This window comes from Ammospiza caudacuta, chromosome 24 (genome assembly GCF_027887145.1).
Source record: "Ammospiza caudacuta isolate bAmmCau1 chromosome 24, bAmmCau1.pri, whole genome shotgun sequence".
In the NCBI taxonomy this organism is placed as follows: Eukaryota; Metazoa; Chordata; class Aves; order Passeriformes; family Passerellidae; genus Ammospiza; species Ammospiza caudacuta.
The window spans coordinates 7,805,440-7,823,250 of NC_080616.1; the positions used below are offsets into that span (position 1 = coordinate 7,805,440).

Consider the following 17,811-nt stretch of genomic DNA (forward strand, 5'->3'; position numbering starts at 1 on the left):
CCCATCCCAAGGGGGGATCCAGAGCTGTAGGAGTGATGGGGGTAGGATGGTGGGGATGGATGGAGACAGAGATCTCTGAGGCCGGGTTGTGGAACTTGGGGTTTATTGCAAAGGGCCTGGGTGCAGGGCCCTGCTGGGAGCTGCCAGGCCCAAAGGAGGGAGATAGAGGTCAAAAGAGAGGTAAAGAGGATGAGAGAGCAAGGTTCCCTTTACAATACAATAAATCTTCTGGTCTTGGAATTTGGGGTTTATTGCAAAGGGCCTGGGGGCAGGGCCCTGCTGGGAGCTGCAGCCGCAGCTGGAGCAGGCCTGAGAGAAGAGAGGGGCAGAGAGGGTGAGAGGGTAAAAAAGCAAAAGTGTAAGAGAGCAAAAGGGGTAAGAGAGCGAGGTTCCCATTACAACACAATAAATCATCTTCTGTGTTGAATATTCTGATTCTCACTAACCAATCTAGTACAATACACAAATCCTGCAGCATTTCCATACAGCCTATAAGAATCATTACATCACCACACTGTGTTACGTTTCAAACCCTAAAACCTCCTCTTTGGGCCCTTCTGCCAAGCTGTAGGGTCTGCTCTGAGCCTTGGGCCTGTCTGCAAGCAGAGGGTGTTGCTCCATCAAAAGGGGATCACCTGCAGTGGCCACACCATTGTTTTCCTGTTGTTCAGTAACTGAGGGATCTCAAAGCTTGCTTTCATTCCAATCTCACTTATAGTTTCCATATTCTCAAAATCTTTTGCCAGACAATCATATCTATAAGACTTTCCTATTTCATCTTCCCCAATGCAGAGCAGCACCAGAGCTGTGGCTGTCACCCAGCTGTGCCCTACAGCTGGAGCCATTTAACCCAGCAGCCCCACAGGACTTCAGGGAAAGGCACAGCCCAGCCTGGACACTTCAGACACCTTCTCCTGTCCCCACACTTGGCACCTGCTCCCTGAGGAACCACAGCTGGCAGCATCTGAGTGCTCTGCTCTGGAACAGCTCATCAATGACCTGCCTTGGGCAGGCCAGAAATCTGTCTTGGTTTGGAAAGACAGGTGCCTGCTAAGGAAGGCAGGAGCCTCCCCTGGAATGGAGAAAATGAACCCTCCCAATTGCTCTAAATTTTAAATTAAGGGGCTCTCAGGCAACAACAGTTATGGGAACAGGGAATAACAGTTCTTTACTAGGGAAGAAAATAAAAACATAAAATAAACAATGCAATAAACTAAACCAACACTGACAGAGTCAGAACCCAACCTGACACCCTGTGGGCTGGCAGCAGCGCCATTGGAATTGTGGCTCAGCCCTCCTGCAGTGTCAGGGGTGGTTCTGTTGGAGCAGGGAACCTCTAGAAAAGGATGGAGTGTTCCTCTGAATATCCAGTGGAAGAGGAGCTGCTGCTCCTCTGGGAAATGCAGTGGAGAAGTGCCCAAGGAGGGCTGCACTCCCCAGGCTCCAGCCTGGTGACAGCCTGACACGGAGCAGGACGGAGCCTGCCCGCCCTGGCTGCCTTGAAGTCTGACACCAAGGGGGAATTCAACACTTCTGAGCTTTCGTGGCTGCTTTAGTCACGTTTGGGGAGGCTGGGGTTCAGCCAGACCTGTGTAAACAGGTCACTGGTGCTGCATGATGTTGAAAGAGCAAAGTTGGGCGGAGAGCCGTGATGTGTAACAGCCTCCTGCTGCAGGCCCAGCTGGTAGAGCCATCAGCGCAGCGCTGTTCTCTAAAGAGTCCTCAAGGACCCCCAGAAACAGAATCCACAGCCCCTCCAGGCAATCTGGGTCAGTTTTACGTGCCTCACAAAGTGCTTTTCCTGGTTTCCTACCTGAGTCCTCACGGACTGAGCTTTACCCACCTCTCCACCTGAGCGTCCTTTGATTATTCATGGGCTTCGTTCCCAACAAAATGGAATTTAATGGCTGCTGACCTCGGGTGCAAGCAGATTAAACGAGGCAATGATTTGCCCAAGGCTAAGCAAAAGGTCCCAGTGGCAAGGCAGGAGTTTTATCTCCCGAGCCCCAGCCCCCGTGTCCCCAGGTGACATCCAGCTGCAGTTTATTACCAGGGAATGTCACAGAGCAGCAGAGGGAGGATCACAGCGAGCTGCAGGAGCAAAACAAGCAGCAGTTCCTGCTGGCCTCGCTCCAAGCACACCACAGGCAAGTGGAGAGCCCCAGCTCCAAATTAAATGGGTCCCCAGGCAGTCCATTAAACAGAGCTGGTGCAGCAGAGCTCCTGGGCCGTGCCAGAGAACGCTGGGTGTGATCCTGGCTGCATTCACACAGCAGGGCAGGACGTGGGGCATTGGGCACAGCTGATGCTCAGGGGCTGGGTGTCCCCAAAACAGCCCTGGGTCACTCTCAGCCAGTGGGGCTGGGGGTGTGGGGACTTCTGGGCATGGTTGGGGCATCTCCCTGACCCTCCAGAATGGGTTTATCTCCTGAGATCAGCACCAAACGGGGTTTATCTCCCTGTATCAGCACCAACCCAGGTTTATCTCCCAGGATCAGCACCTAGCAGGGTTTATCTCCTGAGATCAGCACCTAACTGAGTTTATCTCCCTGTATCAGCACCTAACAGGGTTTATCTCTCAGGATCAGCACCAAACTGAGTTTATCTCCCTGTATCAGCACCTAACAGGGTTTATCTCTCAGGATCAGCACCAAACTGAGTTTATCTCCCTGTATCAGCTCCAAGCTGCTCTGGGGTCGGCGGGTTCCCAGGGTGCCCCCAGCCTCATGGCCCGAGGTCCAGGCAAGGACCCCAAAGCCTGGAGCCACCTCCCCTCCGTGCCATCATCAGCTGAACATCATCTCCTCTCCCAGAGCATTGGGACATCAACGTCTGCTTGAGAAAGTGGCTCCTTCACACTCGTGTGCTCCCTGCTCCTCTGCCCTGCTTTTCAATTTCAGAGCTCTGGCAGGTCTCTGATTAATTCAAGCCTGTTTAATAACCCTTCTGTTTAGATGAAACGAGCTGTCTTGTTTTCTTTATTTTTAACACTAACTCTCGTTTCTTTGCTAAGGATCTCTGTCACTTAAAAACTTCTCTGTCTCCAACCAAGCTGAGACTGAGATGGAGAAAGCAGCTGCTGACGTCCACATCTGACATCAGCCACAAGGTCTGAGGCTAAAGAGGGGCTGGACACTTTGATGGATGAGATATCCTGAGCAAAACCGGGAACTCCACAAATCCCACAAACAGCAGCACTGTGGGGACCATGGGGGTGACAGGAGGGGAGATTTGGGAGCTGCAGCACCCACCCAGGAAGGGTCACCATGCTTCTGCCTGTGGGGGTGGAAAATGTCCCATAAAAGCCCCTGGAAGCTGCTGGGGCCGTGTCCCACACTGTGCCCCTGGCGTGGCAATCGATTGGCCATGGGCTGCTGCAGCTGCTCCCAGCCCTGCACAACTGCCCTGGTTATTATTATTATCATTATAAAAATTACTGAGGCACTTAGGGAAGCACCCACAGCCTCTCCCTGCTCTGTGGCACCTTCCCTTGTCCCCTGCTCTGCTGTCACATCTCCACCCCACAGCTCCTGCGGCCACTGCCCAGCCCGGCCTTTTCCCTGCCCATTTCAGAGCCCAGGAGCAGCAGCAATTCCCAGGAATTCCCTCAGGACACCCCGGGCTGCTCCTGCCTCCCTGCAGCTCAAAGCTGCACTTGTCTGCAGAGCAACTGAGTCACTTCCTCCCACTCCTGCCTGTGGGACAGGCTCCAGCCCTGCCGGAAAACAATAAATCCTTCAGGATGTGCGAGGCCATAATTCACAGGGATGCAGCCGGGCTGGCTGCCCCGGGAGCCCTCAGCACCCCTGCATTCAGCTCTGCCCCAGGGAGGTGTCCCAGCCCCATCCCAGGTGTCCCCAAATCGCCAGGACATTCAGCTCTGCCCCAGGGAGGTGTCCCAGCCCCATCTCAGGTGTCCCCAAATCGCCAGGACATTCAGTTCTGCCCCAGGGAAGTGTCCCAGCCCCATCCCAGCTGTCCCCAAATCGCCAGGACATTCAGTTCTGCCCCAGGGAGGTGTCCCAGCCCCATCCCAGGTGTCCCCAAATCGCCAGGACATTCAGTTCTGCCCCAGGGAGGTGTCCCAGCCCCATCCCAGCTGTCCCCAAATCCCCAGGGCACTGCTCGGATGGAGCAGCAATGGGGTCACCAAGGTGGGTCAAGAACTGAGCATAAAAACTCTATAAAATGCACAGAGGATCCCACAGGGAGAGAAACCGTAGCTAAGTTTGTGGCAGGGCTCCTTTGGCAAACCCAGGGACACATCACAAAAGGAGTTTCCTTCAAAAACACAACAAAACAACTTGTGAGGGCCAGGGCTGCACTCTCAGCTGGTTCAGTTTTACAAATCCCCTCTTTACAACCACAAACTGCTACTCCAGATCCCCAAAACATTCCCACAGATCTCGAGGACTGGGCAAAGCCAAACTCAACAATTAGAGCCGTCTCTGGCCCAAAACCTGTGGAACTTCCACCAAAACCACCCAGCCATGCCTGGCCAAAAAGAACCTTGCAGATCTGAGGAAAATCAGTGATTTTGGAAAATCCAGGAGCACTGAGCGCTGCTCCCTTTGTCTTTTTCGAAGCAAAGATCAAGTGAGTTACATTAAGGATCACAAGACTTTGAAGCAAATGATCCCACACAGATGAGAACAAACGCAATGACAAGGAAATTAATGTGATATCCCCCTCAGTAACACGATGGCTAAAGCAGATAATCTGCCCAAGTGTCATGTTTATAATGGGAATTCGCAGAGAATGAAGCAGGAATTCACAGGGATGAACAAATGAGCCAATATTCTGTTTCTTCTCATGTTAAAATTCTGCAGTTCAGGATAAAAATAATGGGTTTTTTATAAATCTTGGGAGGAGAAGGAAATTTGACCGAAATTGTTTTGTTTCAAATAGATTTTTGCAGCTCAGAGGGTGTGGGAGCAGGTGAGCTGCCCAGACCCTCGTGCCATAAGGACTCACCCCAGGGAGACAATTCCTTTATAAAAGTCAATTCAATCTCATTTCAATGGCAGGATTGACTCAGAGCTCCTTGGTGCAAGCCTGTGAGGCAGTGGATGGTTAAAATCCAACACATCCAGAAGTGAAATCCCCCTCTGCAATGTCCCTGCAATTCCCCCCAGCCTGTCCCTCCTGTGGCCAAACCTCCCCGTGACCCAGCACCCTGGGCTGGGCCAATTCTTATCCTTTTTTTTTTTGGTTTTTAACCAAGTTACACAACCCCCTTGGAAGTCCTCACGAGAGCCTGTGCTGTTGTTTCCTCGCTGGGAGTTTGTTCTGGCACTGCTGAGCTGAGCCCAACCTCGGCGGCGGGGAATTCATCCAGCGGGACCGACTTGTCCCTGTCACACAGAGCTTGTCCCTGGCACACAATTCCTGCCCTGAAAAGCAGAGTTACACAAGCCCTTGCAGCAGCACCTCATTGTGGCCCGGGGACACGCCAGGAGCTGCTGCCTCTGTCTCCCCTCGAGCCCGGCGAGTTTGGCCCGAGCGCCTCGGTTGCTGTGAGATTTTTAAAGGCAGTCTGGACCTGTCACCGCTGAGCAGCCTCTGAGCACAATTCCTGCTCCAGGAGGCTCCTCAGCTGCCAGTGGAGCCAAGCACTCCAGGAGAGGGCTGGGATTAACTCCTCGAGAGCTGCAAGGAAATCTCACAGAGGGACAGAGAGAAGCTGTGGTGCCCCTTGCTCTGCCACAGCACCTCCCAGCCCAGCTCATTGCTCGTCTCCATCCCAGCTTCAGCCCCACAAGGGATGATGCCTCTGGTGTTAAATTCACTTGGAAATCCAGAGGGGCAGACAGCAGAGTCAGGGGTTTTGGCAGGTTTAAGGCAAACACAAGATTCCTCGTCCCAAGGTGGAGTTTGAAAAGCTCTCACTGACAGTTTGTTTACTCCGGGTTTATCATGGAATTACAGAATAGGGACCTGAAATCCCATCCAGTTCCCATCCCTTCCACTGTCCCAGGTTACTCCAAGCCCCATCCAACCGGGCCTTGGACACCCCAGGGAAGGGACCTTTGAGGTCCTTTCCAACCCAGACCATTGCACAGTTCTGTTTTGACTTCAGAGCAGATTTCAGAGCTGTGAAATGGCATATTTGCAGCACAAGAATAACCAAGGCACTTAGGAAAGCTCCAGGCACGCTCCCTTTTCCTCCCCACCTCTTCACACTTCCATTAAAAATCAAAAGGAAATTCGCAGGCTATTTTTTTTGTTGTTGTTCAAATAACATTCCAGGCTGTGACATAAGCCAGCAGAGACAGGAAATATGATCATGAGAGCACAGCTCCATCCTCTGCTCCTGTCACTGCGACTTTTTGGGGACTTGGCAGATGAGTGAGCAGAGCAGACAGCCGGCGTGTTTTATGGAGTTGAACTGTAACATCCCTGTTCCTCAGCCAGCTCCCTGCTCCTCTGCTCTGACACCAATAAATCTGCCCAGCCACGGGGAACAAAGCTCTTCACACGAGCTGCCCACACGTGAACCCCTCACATTGGGCTACCTGGGCAAGCACCCAGCCCCTGGCTCTGCTGTGGGTAAATGTTCCCCAAAAAATGGGAAAACGCCAATTTCAGAGCCATCACCTGGGGGGTTGAACCCTGCCACCAACACACTCACAGTCACCACAGCTTCCCAAGTGCCAATTCCCAGAATCCCAGCCTCCCATCCTGAGGGGAAATGGCCACTTTGGGCTGGAAGGAAACCCTGCCAAGGCAAACCCCAGAGCCCAGAAATCACCACACAAATCCAAACAACTCAAAGCCTCCTTTGAGCGCTGTCCAGGCATTAACCTCAAAAGCACAGACTCACTTTTTGGACGCCCATTCCCAGGTAAACAAAGCAAAGCAGGGAGACTCAGGAACAGCTGGAAAATGCCCCCAGATTTGTGTCCTTCCCTCGCTGGGTGCCCAGTGCCCTCCAGCAGGACCGGCACACCGGGGATCACTGCGGGCTCTGGTGATGGCAGAGCAAGAACTGCCCATCAGTCTCCTGCAGGAATCTGTTCCCAGGCTGGAAGTGACAGGAGGAACTCCTTGCAGGCTGAGTCAGGGAGTGACGGGGCCGTGGTGGCCGCGCTTCCTCCGGCACAGCCGGCGCTGCCCGCGGCTTTCCTGTCCTCCTGATCCCCCCCGGGCAGGGAAACGGGGCTCCGGAGCCTGGCACGGCGGGGGTTAAACTGCTGCGGCGCAAATCCTGTGTCAGAGACGCACAGGGGCTGCAGGACAATGAAAATGAGCAGTTTGGAGGAAAAGGAGCAGTTTGCTCCAGCCTGTGCTGTACCAGCAGGAACGGCCTCGCCAAGGACGGTCACCCGCTCTCCCGTCCATCCCTTCAGCGGGAAATGGGATTGGATTTGTCACAAACACCCCCAGCATTGCCACTGCTGATCCACACACGTGATTCCAGCCCAGGGCAGGTGGGAGATGCTGGTCCAGCCCTGCCAGGTCACACAGAGGGGCAGGGGCTGCACCCACACTCAGCTCTCCCTGCCCATGCCCCCTCTCCTGCTCACAGGGATTGTTCCTGGCTTGGATTCCCATAGAGAATCCCTGCTCCCCCCAGGCTCTGGCAGGGCTGTGACACAGGGATGGCCAGTGCTGGTGGCTGTCACACTCACGGGCAAAGCTCCCACTGACCGTGCCTGGGGCAGCCAGGCTGGACCCTCCTGCCCTTCCTGCCCAGCTCCAGCTGAGACATCGAGCTTGTGTTCCAGCCCTGAGCCCCCCCCGAGCCCCCCGAGCCCCCGAGAGCCCCCAGCTCCGGGCACAGCCCCGGGGCAGAGCAGGGGAGCCCTGGGGAAGCAGCAGCAGCAGCGGGAGCAGCAGAGGTGAGAGGTCAGGGCAATATTTACTCAGACATCACCTTTCACTTTTATGAAGTGGGGAAACGGGGCTGGAGCAGGAAAAGGGCTGGGAGGGAGGTTCCCTCCTGGGAAGCTGCTGTCACAGCAAACACGGAGCTGGCCCCAGAGAGCCAGGGGCCAGGACAGGGCCCTCCAACCCCACACGGGGCTGGCAATGGCTCCAGGCTCCCTCTGGGAACGGGCAGGAGCCCTGCAGGAGCTGCCCAGGCATTCAGGAGCACAGTGGGGTCATCCCTGGGCACTGAGGGTTTAGGAACTGGCAGGCACAGAGCGAGCTGGGATCAGCTGGATGACAGAACTTCCGCAGGGAAAACTCTTGGAAGAACCTTCTCCTTCAGCAAATGGGGAGATGGAGCTGAGTGTGCCCCTAGCAGGGAGCAGGGCAGGGGCAGTGCCAGGCAAGGAGGGCACAGCACAGCCTTGCCAGGACCCTCCCAGGCTCACCCTCCCCATGCCTTCAGAGATCATCTGGACTTTTCTATAACTCTGATGCCTTTTATCCCCGGCTCTGAATGCAATTTTAGCCCGGGCAAAGCAGGATTAAATTTTCATAGCAGGATACATTTATCTCGCTTTTCACTCCCCCCTCGCAGGTCGATTTCAGGCAAACAGAAGCTGCGATTACGGGGAGAAACATGAGATGGGATCTCTCTGATAAGGAGGGGAGGGGTCCTCTTTCCCAGCCCCACATCCCTGGCTCATGCCGGTGCCAGATCGGGATTTCCAGCCCAGCAGGGAGCACACGGCGCATCGGCTCCATCGCTCACACGTGTTGCACTCGTGTGCTTGGGGAAGTTCTTCCTCGGGAATGCTGCTGGAGCAGCCTCGCCCCACCCGGGCACAGGAACCACGGACACGGAGCGAGGACAGACGGACACAGCCAGCCTGGGTCACCGGGAATGCCCGGAAAGCACCAAAATCCCCCCGTGCTCCGGCTCAGCTCCCCAGCCCTGCGCCCCATCGGCACCAGGCGCTGCTCCGCTCCTTGCTGGGCTTGTGCTCCGTTTTTAGTTGGATCCAGAGGATCCCCTCTAGTGGGATGAGCAGGAATTTCAAGCCCACATCCCACCCCAATTCCCGAGCTGGCTCTGGGTGCCGGGGGGAGCAGCCTCGGGAGCTCCTCTCTGTCCCTTTTGCCATTTTTCCCCTGAAGGTGCAGCCAAAACCAGGCTGGGATGCGGATGCCAGGTGGGGAGAACCGGAGAAAAGAGAAATAAAGAAGATAATAAATCCTCCCACGGCCGCAAAAGGAGAGGATTTCCACCACAAATCACCTTTGGCAACACGGACCCGCTGTGTGCCCGCACTCCGGAGAGGTGGCAGGGCCACCCTGTGACACAGCCACACGCGGGGACACAGCCCAGCCCGAGTCCCTGCGGGCACATCCCGCACTAAATCCGGTTATTTGCGCTGCAGACAGCGCTGCCGCCCCGGATTCCCTTCGGTGCCCGCTGCGCTTTTCAGCCGCCGCTCCCCGGGCGCACCGAGCGCTCCCGGCCCCGCCGTGCCCACCCTGGAGCTGGCACCGCCCGAGGGGGTGCCGGGGATGCTCCGGGGGCACCGACACCGCCTCAGCCCCGAGGGGTCGGGAACACCTCGGTGCCCCCCGCCCTCCCCTTTGCTGTGGTGGCGGTGGCCTCCCAGCCAAGCTGGTTAAGAGATTAACACTCTAAAAACCACATTTACTCTAATTAGCCATGAAATCTTTGCAACTAAGTGAAAAAATGTTTCCCTTGAGGGATTTTTGTCCATTCATCGCTGTTTGAATTGCCAGGGAGAGGGGGGGTGGGGTGGGGAAGAGAAAAGAGGGGGGACGGGAGGAAAAAACCCCTCAGATGTAATGAATTAATAGCAGAGTGCCCCGGGGGAGCAGCGGCTCCTCCGCAACACGGGCACCTCAAAGGGGGCTTTGCACGGCTCGCCGAGGGGACGCTGCTGAGTTATTTGGAGTTAACAGACTGTAACAGCTCCGCTCCCGTTTGAGCCGGGCAGCCCGCACGGACAGACGGACAGACGGACAGACGGACGCTGTGCCCGGCCAGCTGGGTGCCCTGCAGACAGGCAGCACCAGCCGTGCCCCCAGTTCCTGTTGTACCGGGAAAAACATCCCGGAGTTAGGTGGGAGGGGAGGCAGAGAGTCTTGCCACAACTTAGGCCCATAAATATTTCATATCGCTGGAAGAAGAACGATTATATTCCTGCCAGCACTTTTCTTGTGTATTTTAAATGTGTCACCGCCTTCTACTTTCTCCCCCGTTTGTGTTTCTTGTAACAGGCCCATGAAATAAAGATTAGCTGAATAATCAGGAGTGTTTAGAAATGTGAAGGGGCCTGTCTCAGGAGCACCGCATGCTCAGGTTCATCTTTTTTCCAGGTTTTTCCCCCCTGTTTTTAAGGATGCCGGAGGCAGGAGGGGGAGCGCGGCTGTCGCAGGGCGGAGGCGAGGGGAGCGAGCCCGCCCTGCCCCGTCAGAAATGACAGGCTCGGAGCCGGGAGCAGCAGCGGGGCACTCTGCCCCATTGCATATTTATCGTTCGGGCTGCAGAGGGGCCAATTAAAGCAGCTTGATCAGCGCCGTGTGCGAGCGGCCGCGGGCGTGCTGGAGAGGCGGGGTGAGAGGGGCAGGTGGGCACGCCGCTGTTGGGATGTGGGGAGTCCCTTCTCCGAGAGCTACAAACCAGCAAAGGCATCCCTGCGTCCCCGGGATATCCCTCAGTGAGCAAAAATACCCTTGCATCCCCGGGATATCCCTCAGTGAGCAAAAATACCCGTGCTCCGCCAGGATCGCCCCTCGGTGAACAAAGGTGCCCCTGCTCCACCAGGAGAGCATCCTTTAGTGAGCAAAGGCACCTCTGCTCCTTCAGGATCATCCCTTGGTGAGCAAAGGTGCCCCTGCTCTGCCAGGAGAGCATCCATCAGTGACAAAGGTGTTCCTGCTCCACCAGGATCATCCCTGGGTGAGCAAAAATACCCCTGCTCCCCCAGGAGAGCATCCTTTAGTGAACAAAGGTGTCTCTTCACCCCCAGGATCACCCCTCAGTGACAAGGGTGCCCCTACTCCCCCAGGAGAGCATCCATCTAGGAGCAAACGTGCCTCTGCTCCATCAGTAGAGCATCCTTTAGTGAGTAAAAGTGTCCCTGCTCCCCCAGGATCACCCATCAGCGACAAAGGTGTCCCTGCTCCCCCAGGATCACCCCTCGGTGACACAGGTGTCCCCACACCCCCAGGATCACCCCTCGGTGACACAGGTGTCCCCACACCCCCAGGATCACCCCTCGGTGACACAGGTGTCCCCGCACCCCCAGGATCACCCCTCGGTGACACAGGTGTCCCCACACCCCCAGGATCACCCCTCGGTGACACAGGTGTCCCCGCACCCCCAGGATCACCCCTCGGTGACACAGGTGTCCCCACACCCCCAGGATCACCCCTCGGTGACACAGGTGTCCCCACACCCCCAGGATCACCCCTCGGTGACACAGGTGTCCCCGCACCCCCAGGACCACCCCTCGGTGACATAGGTGTCCCCACACCCCCAGGATCACCCCTCGGTGACACAGGTGTCCCCGCACCCCCGGCACAGCGTCACGCTGGCACCAGCAGCCAGCCCAGCTTCCCACCTTCAGCTCCTCACCACTCACGCAGTTTCTAAATATCGGCTTTGCTTTCTCTCCCGGTTCTGCTCCTCATCTCAGCTGCCCACGGCATGAGACGCAGTCTGCACCTACATCTGCCCTAGCTTTTGGGCAACCTTTCCCAGGCATGCTCGAGACTCCCACATTTAGCTGCAACAGGAGTTCCCTAAGTAAGTTCTGGAAAGCCTCGTGGCGGAGCCGAACGGGAGCTGCCGGGAAGAGCCTTCAAATCACACATTTATTTCCCCGAGACTCCGCCGCTCTGCCCGGCACGGCGCTCCAAATGCCATCTCCGTTTAGCTGCTTGGCGGCCAATTTGTCACATCCTAATGCGATTTGCAGAGGAGAGTTAAAGAGCGCGGGGCAGGAGCGGCAGCGCTGCCCTGCCCGGGTCCCGCAGCTCCGCTCCCGCGGCCAGCTGAGCTCCGGGAACGGGGCAGGCTCGGGTTAACCGGGGAACGAGGCACAGCTCGGCCAGGGCTGCTCCCGTCCTGTGCAGGGGTATGTGCAGGTCTCACACAGCATCAATACCTGCTTCCACCGACTCCTGAGCCGGGGGCACCCCGCGATTAATTACATCCAGCACCACCGTAAAGACAATGAGGAGTAAATTGGGTTAGTTTATCTTCCGGCAGCCAGCACCGGGGATGTGGCTGGCAGAGTTGGGAGGGATGGCTGCCTTGGCTGATAAGGCGTTTCACAAGTGATACCGCTGGGTCACGTCCCTGGCTGCGAGCGCCGAGCTCCTCGAATCAAAGCTGCTTTATCTGCTCCCCTGCACCACCCCAAAGTGCCGCGTTTGAGCTCCGAGGGTCCTCAAAGTGACGACAAATGGCACAAGGATAGCAATAAAGACCCAAAAAAGAGCCCCATCGAGTTCTAAAGGATCTAACACCTCTGTGCTAAAGGTAAAAAGCCAAACATCTGTTCCGAGCATGGCACAGATTCTTGCGAGGCATCTGTCCCTCAGCTGTAAGTAGGTCACCTCATCTCACTTTAGCCACATTTATCAATGAAGCCACCCGGAGCAGGAGGGACGGGACCTCGTCCCCAGCTCAGCCCAGGTCTACCAAGCACACTGGAGCCACCGGTGAAGCATCAAGTGCCCAGCCAAGAGCAGGAGCAGCCTTTGAGCGGTGGTTTCGCACCATGGCACTCGGAGAACTTCACGTTCCCTCACCTCCGAGCCTCAGCTGCTGCTCTCAGACGCGCAGGGCATCTTTTCCCTCTGCCACTTACTATTCACCTCGCTTAAAATTAACCTATTGACTTTCTGATACCCCTTAGAACACAGATTAATTGAACATCACTCACTTCACCTCCAGGAACGCGCGGCTATTGGCCGCAGCGTGAACGGAGACAAAGCCGGGGATGCCTGACCGTGCCAGGTTAAACGGAGGTCACAGCGGCGAGGACAGCTCGCCCAGAGCAGCCCCGGCTGTCACCGACACCCTCCCGGCGGCTCCGGGGCTGCGGAAAGCGGGAGCATCACCCGGGAGTTGGGATTTCCCCCGGGGAGCACAAGCGCGTTCGGTACCTGTCCCCTCATCGCCGCCCAAAAGGGTCTCCCGCGGGTTTCGGAAAGTTTTCGTGGGGATTTTGTGTCTTTTCCTCTAAGATTCAGGGCTGTTTTCCAGAAAGTGCCTCCCTGCTAACGGCAACTTTTCATGGGGATGAGTTTCTGCCGCTGCATCGGCTCCAGACCGTGACTGAGCGGTACCGAGCGGCCGCAGAACGAGCGGGGAGGCGGCGATGTCTAACGGGAACGCGGAGCAGCGCGGGGAGGCGGCGGGAGATGGATTGCCGGGAACCGAGGGGCTCCGAGGGGCTCCTCCATCCCTTCCCCAGGCACCCCCGGCATCTCCGCGCGGCTCCACGGGCACCACCCCGCGCTCCGCGGCCCCGGTGCCACCCGCAGCCCCGGCGCCACCCGGCACGGCCGCGGCGATGCCGAGCTCGTTCCCTCATCCTCGGGCGGGGGATGCCCGCGGATCCCGCACCCCGGCTCCGGGCAGCGGCCCCCGCCATCCGCCGCCACTCACCGGCCCCGGGCGCCGCGCTGCTCCCGGCTCAGGGCGGGGGATGCCGGCGGCCCCCGGCACCGCGGAAATCAATCCGGGGCCGGGCGCCGCCGCTGCCCGCAGCCCCTCGGCCTCGCCCGGCGCGGCTCGGCTCGGCTCGGCTCAGCCCCGCCGGCCTCTCATCGCCTCCGCAGCCGCTGCCCGAGTGCGGCGAGCGCGGCTCCGCTCGCATCCGCCCGCCCCAGCCCGGGCGCGCTCCCCGCTCCGCGCCGGCCCCGCGCCCGGGCGCGCTCCCCGCGCCGCCGCCGCCGCCCGCCCCCGCGCCGCCCCCGCGCACGGTTAACCCTTCCGTGCCCGCCCGGGGGCTCCGCACCCCCCGCCCTCCTCACCTGCGCCCCCCGTCCCGCAGAGCGCGGCCGAGCCGGACCCGGGAGCGGCTCCGCGCCGGAACAAAGCCCCGCAGCGGCCTCCCCGCGCCTCCCTCCCGGCACAGCTGTGCCCACAGGGCCCCGCAGCTGCCCCGCAGCTGTCCCAGCTCCACCTCGGGTGGGGGTGCAGGGAGCGGAACGGGGCTGTGGGGTCTGGGCCTGGCTCCGACCCCCTGAGCGCCCCTCGGCTGCAGTTTGAGGGCAGAAGAGGCACCTGAGGGCTCCATTCCTCAGTTTCCCCTCTCTGGAAGGGCTGGCAGCAGGAGTGACACCCGAGGGCTCCATTCCTCAGTTTCCCCTCTCTGGAAGGGCTGGCAGCAGGAGTGACACCCGAGGGCTCCATTCCTCAGTTTCCCCTCTCTGGAAGGGCTGGCAGCAGGAGTGACACCCGAGGGCTCCATTCCTCAGTTTCCCCTCTCTGGAAGGGCTGGTAGCTTGGGTCTCTGCCAAGGCTGGGTCACCTGCAGCAGAGCCAGAGCTGGGCATGTGCTGCAATGGCCCTGAAGCCACCGAGCCCCACAGCTCCTGCCAAAAGCTGCCAGAACCCAACCACAGAGGGCATGGGGACCAGAGAACCCAACCACGGAGACCATGGCTGTGAGCACTCACTGCTGGGAACCAGAGATCCCCTCCTTGGGCTTGGGTGCTTCAGCCACGGAGCCACGACCTGGCCTCTCCTGCTGCCTTAGAAACACCTGGCAGCTGCAGGGAACCAAAGGCAGGAGCATCTCCGAACACCTCACACCCCACTGGTCGCCTGCAGCAGCCCGCAGGGGTTTGGGAACAGCTGGAATCAAACACCTGGAGGGAAAGGCAGTGCCAGTGCCACAGCAGGACCCTGTGCTCCTCAAAGGCAGGAACACCACGGTGCAGCTGATCCTGACCCAGCCAGGGCCATGGCAATGATCCCGAGCAGTGCAACTGGTGGAGAGGATCAATACCATGATGGATTGCTGCTTGCCAGCCCTTGTCATCGGGAATTTTTAAACCATTTTTCTATTACACACTGGGACGGTTGCGAGAGAAAAATCAGAGCCATCATCCAGGGCCTCCTCCACAACAAACCTGAGTGACAAAACCAACCCAATGTCCTGTGTCAGCCCAGCCTGTGTCACCCTCACTGCTGTCACCATGGCCACAGCAGTGGCCTTGCTGCATCTCCCTGCCTGGTGAATGTCAGCCAGACCCTGCAAGAGCAGTTTTGGGTGGAAAAGGACGTGGTTGAGGTTGGTTTTGCTGTTTTACTCCTGTAGAGGATTCAGGAACCCCTAAAGGGAAGTCCAGCAGGGAATGCCTTGCATCCCAGTGTGCAGCTGCCACCCTTCTGCCCCTGCCCAGGGTGAAAGGCACAGGTTGGTTGGTTGGTTGGTTGGTTGGTTCGGTGCTCTCCCCATCCCTGCAGGGTCTCCATCCTCTCAGCAGCCTCTGCAGAGCCCTCAGGGAGCAGAAGTTCTGCACAGCACAGCCCATCCCCACGGAAAAGGTCCCCTCACTGCAGTTCCATTGTTGAGGACTTTGGCAGCCTGGAGAGGTCCCCAAGCTGCAGCTGCTGAGCCTGGGAGAGGCAGCAGAAGGCACTCAGAGGATGGCAGCATTGGTTCCTGAGCAGGCTTTTCTCTCTCCCTCTCAGCTCCCAGTGCAGCTCCTGTGCTGCATGTTCCCACAAATGGAACCAAAGCCCATTGCAAACCCCCCAAACCCCACTGCAAACCCCATCCTGGGGAAATGCACACCCCAGCAATGCAGCCCCTGGTGCAGAGCCCCCCAGGGCAGGGCAGGGTGTCTCAGCATCCCCTCCTCTCCTCTCCTCTCTGCAGGCCGTGCCTGCCTGCTGGTTATTGTTCACTGATGGTCAGCGCGCTCCTGCGTGCCGAGGCTGTTCCCAGCTAATTATTCCGGCTCTGCTGGGCTGGGGAGCACCGGGGAGAGCCCAGGCTCTGCTCGGAGCCCTGCATCACAATTTCCCTTTGTCTGTGCCTTTGATAACCGCCCTTGTGGGGTCACGAACCTGTGTGATCGGGAACCTTTCAGCGCTGCTGCTGCCAGTGCGGGACCGCGGCTTTGGACATCGCCTGGGGCTCTGCATCCCTGCCAGGACCCAAACCCGCCTCTGCTCCACCTTTGCCATTCCCAGGGCAATCAGACAGAGCCATCCCTTCCCCGACAGCCCTGGCAGGGGAACAGAATGGGGAAAAGAGCCTTTTTTGCCTTTTTTGCCTTTTTTGCCTTTTCCCCCCGTTCCCGGCGGGTTTCGGACGCGGGTTCCGGCGAGCAGCGGCTGTGCGAGGCCAAGAGCACCATCTATAGGCACCGTCTATAGGCAGCTCCAGCTCCCTCCCAGCCCCGCAGAAACGCGGAGCAGCTAATAATTATTCAGCACTAATCACTACAATAGAGGAATCATAGGCAGTTATTTAGAAATGATTGTTTCCCCTCGGTTATTACTTATGACAGTGAAAGGAAGTATCAAGTAGTCAAACCCACGTGTATATGGGAAGCTGAGTGAAGGATCAATGGGAATTTAACCAGCACTTTGCACTATTCTTCCTCTTTAGAAGAGCCTTGTCAAGTGATTTTTTTCTCTCTCTCCTGTTCATCATGTCTTCTTGGGAAATGAAAAGGATTTTTCTTTTCCTAGCGCTCCTTATCCCTTCCTGTGCTCGGATTTTCCCATAACTCCAGCTCCTGCCTCTGCATCCCCTGGTTTGAGCTGAGCTGAAATTAACTCTGGCTTTTTCTTGCTAAAACAAACTCTGGTTTCATTAAGTGCAAGGGCAGGAGAACAGAAAGTCTCCGGATCCCGAGTTCCAGAGTGCCTTGTTACTGTCAGAAGCACAATTGCCTGTGCTGGGGCTGTGTCAGGATTCCAGGTGCAGACAATGTGCCATTTTTAATCATCTTCCCACAGCTACCAGCTGAAAGAAAGGGGATCATACAGAGGAGAGCACAAAAATAACCCTGGAAAGAACCCAGAAATATTTAGTGATGTTAAAAAATCAGATACAACGTGAAAACATTGGCCAGGCTGGTCCGTACCAGGAGTGACAGCGTCACCTTCTCCTCTCCTTCCTTTGGCTCCTGAGCGTGACCCAAGCTCTGCACCCCACTCCCAACTCTTTTTAAATAAATATTCTGCTGCATGCTCGTGTTTCCCCCTCCAGGGCTGCACATGTCCCTGCCAGGAGCAGGTCACAAACCAAGCAAAGTGGCCAAGGAAAGGTCACCTGAGGAGGCTGAGAGACCCTGCAGCCCCCTTTGGAGCACAGCTGTGTTCCAAAGTGTCCCCAGAGTGTCCCATGGGCCCAGAGCCACCCAGAAGAATGGGCACAGGGGCTGAGACCAGGAGCTGAACCTTCGCCAGGCCAGCCATGGGACTGGGCGTCCATCCATGGATTTTGGAAATGTTCTCCATCCCAGCTGCTGACCTGATCCAGCTGTGCTGACCCCATCCAGCTGTGCTGACCCCATCCACTGGAGAGTCCCAAGGCAGGACAGGCTTTGCTGGAGCCTGCCAGGGGTGCCCAGGGCCAGGCTGCCCCTCCAGCTGGGCACAAAGAGGGTGAGCAGTTAATTATTGGCCCCTAATGAAGGAGCGTCCACAGCAGCACAAAGATTCCAAATGCAGCAGGCCCGTGGTGGCACCGCTGTCCCCTCTGGAGGGGTGCACACCCAGACTGGGGCTTCCCAAAATCTCTGCACCCGAATTTCCTCAGGGCTGGCTGAATCCCACCCCAGGGCTGCCCCTTGCCCAGCTCACTGAAGGGGTGCCCTGGGGGAGAAGCATCTCCACCACTGAGTGCAGGCGCTTGCTGTGATTAAGAAGCTGCTTTAGCAATAAATCTCCCCTGC

The 17,811-nt window shown here is 57.6% G+C and overlaps 1 protein-coding gene across 1 annotated transcript in view; it reads right to left on the bottom strand.

Moving 5' to 3' along the window:
• The window catches only part of PLXNA2 (plexin A2), a 137,342-nt gene extending 123,571 nt beyond the window's left edge, over positions 1-13,771 (bottom strand). Inside the window, exon 1 of the mRNA XM_058819577.1 lies at positions 13,556-13,771. The gene's annotated coding sequence lies outside the window, so the exon portion shown is untranslated. The remainder of the gene's footprint in view (positions 1-13,555) is intronic.
• Between the last annotated feature and the right edge of the window lie 4,040 nt (positions 13,772-17,811).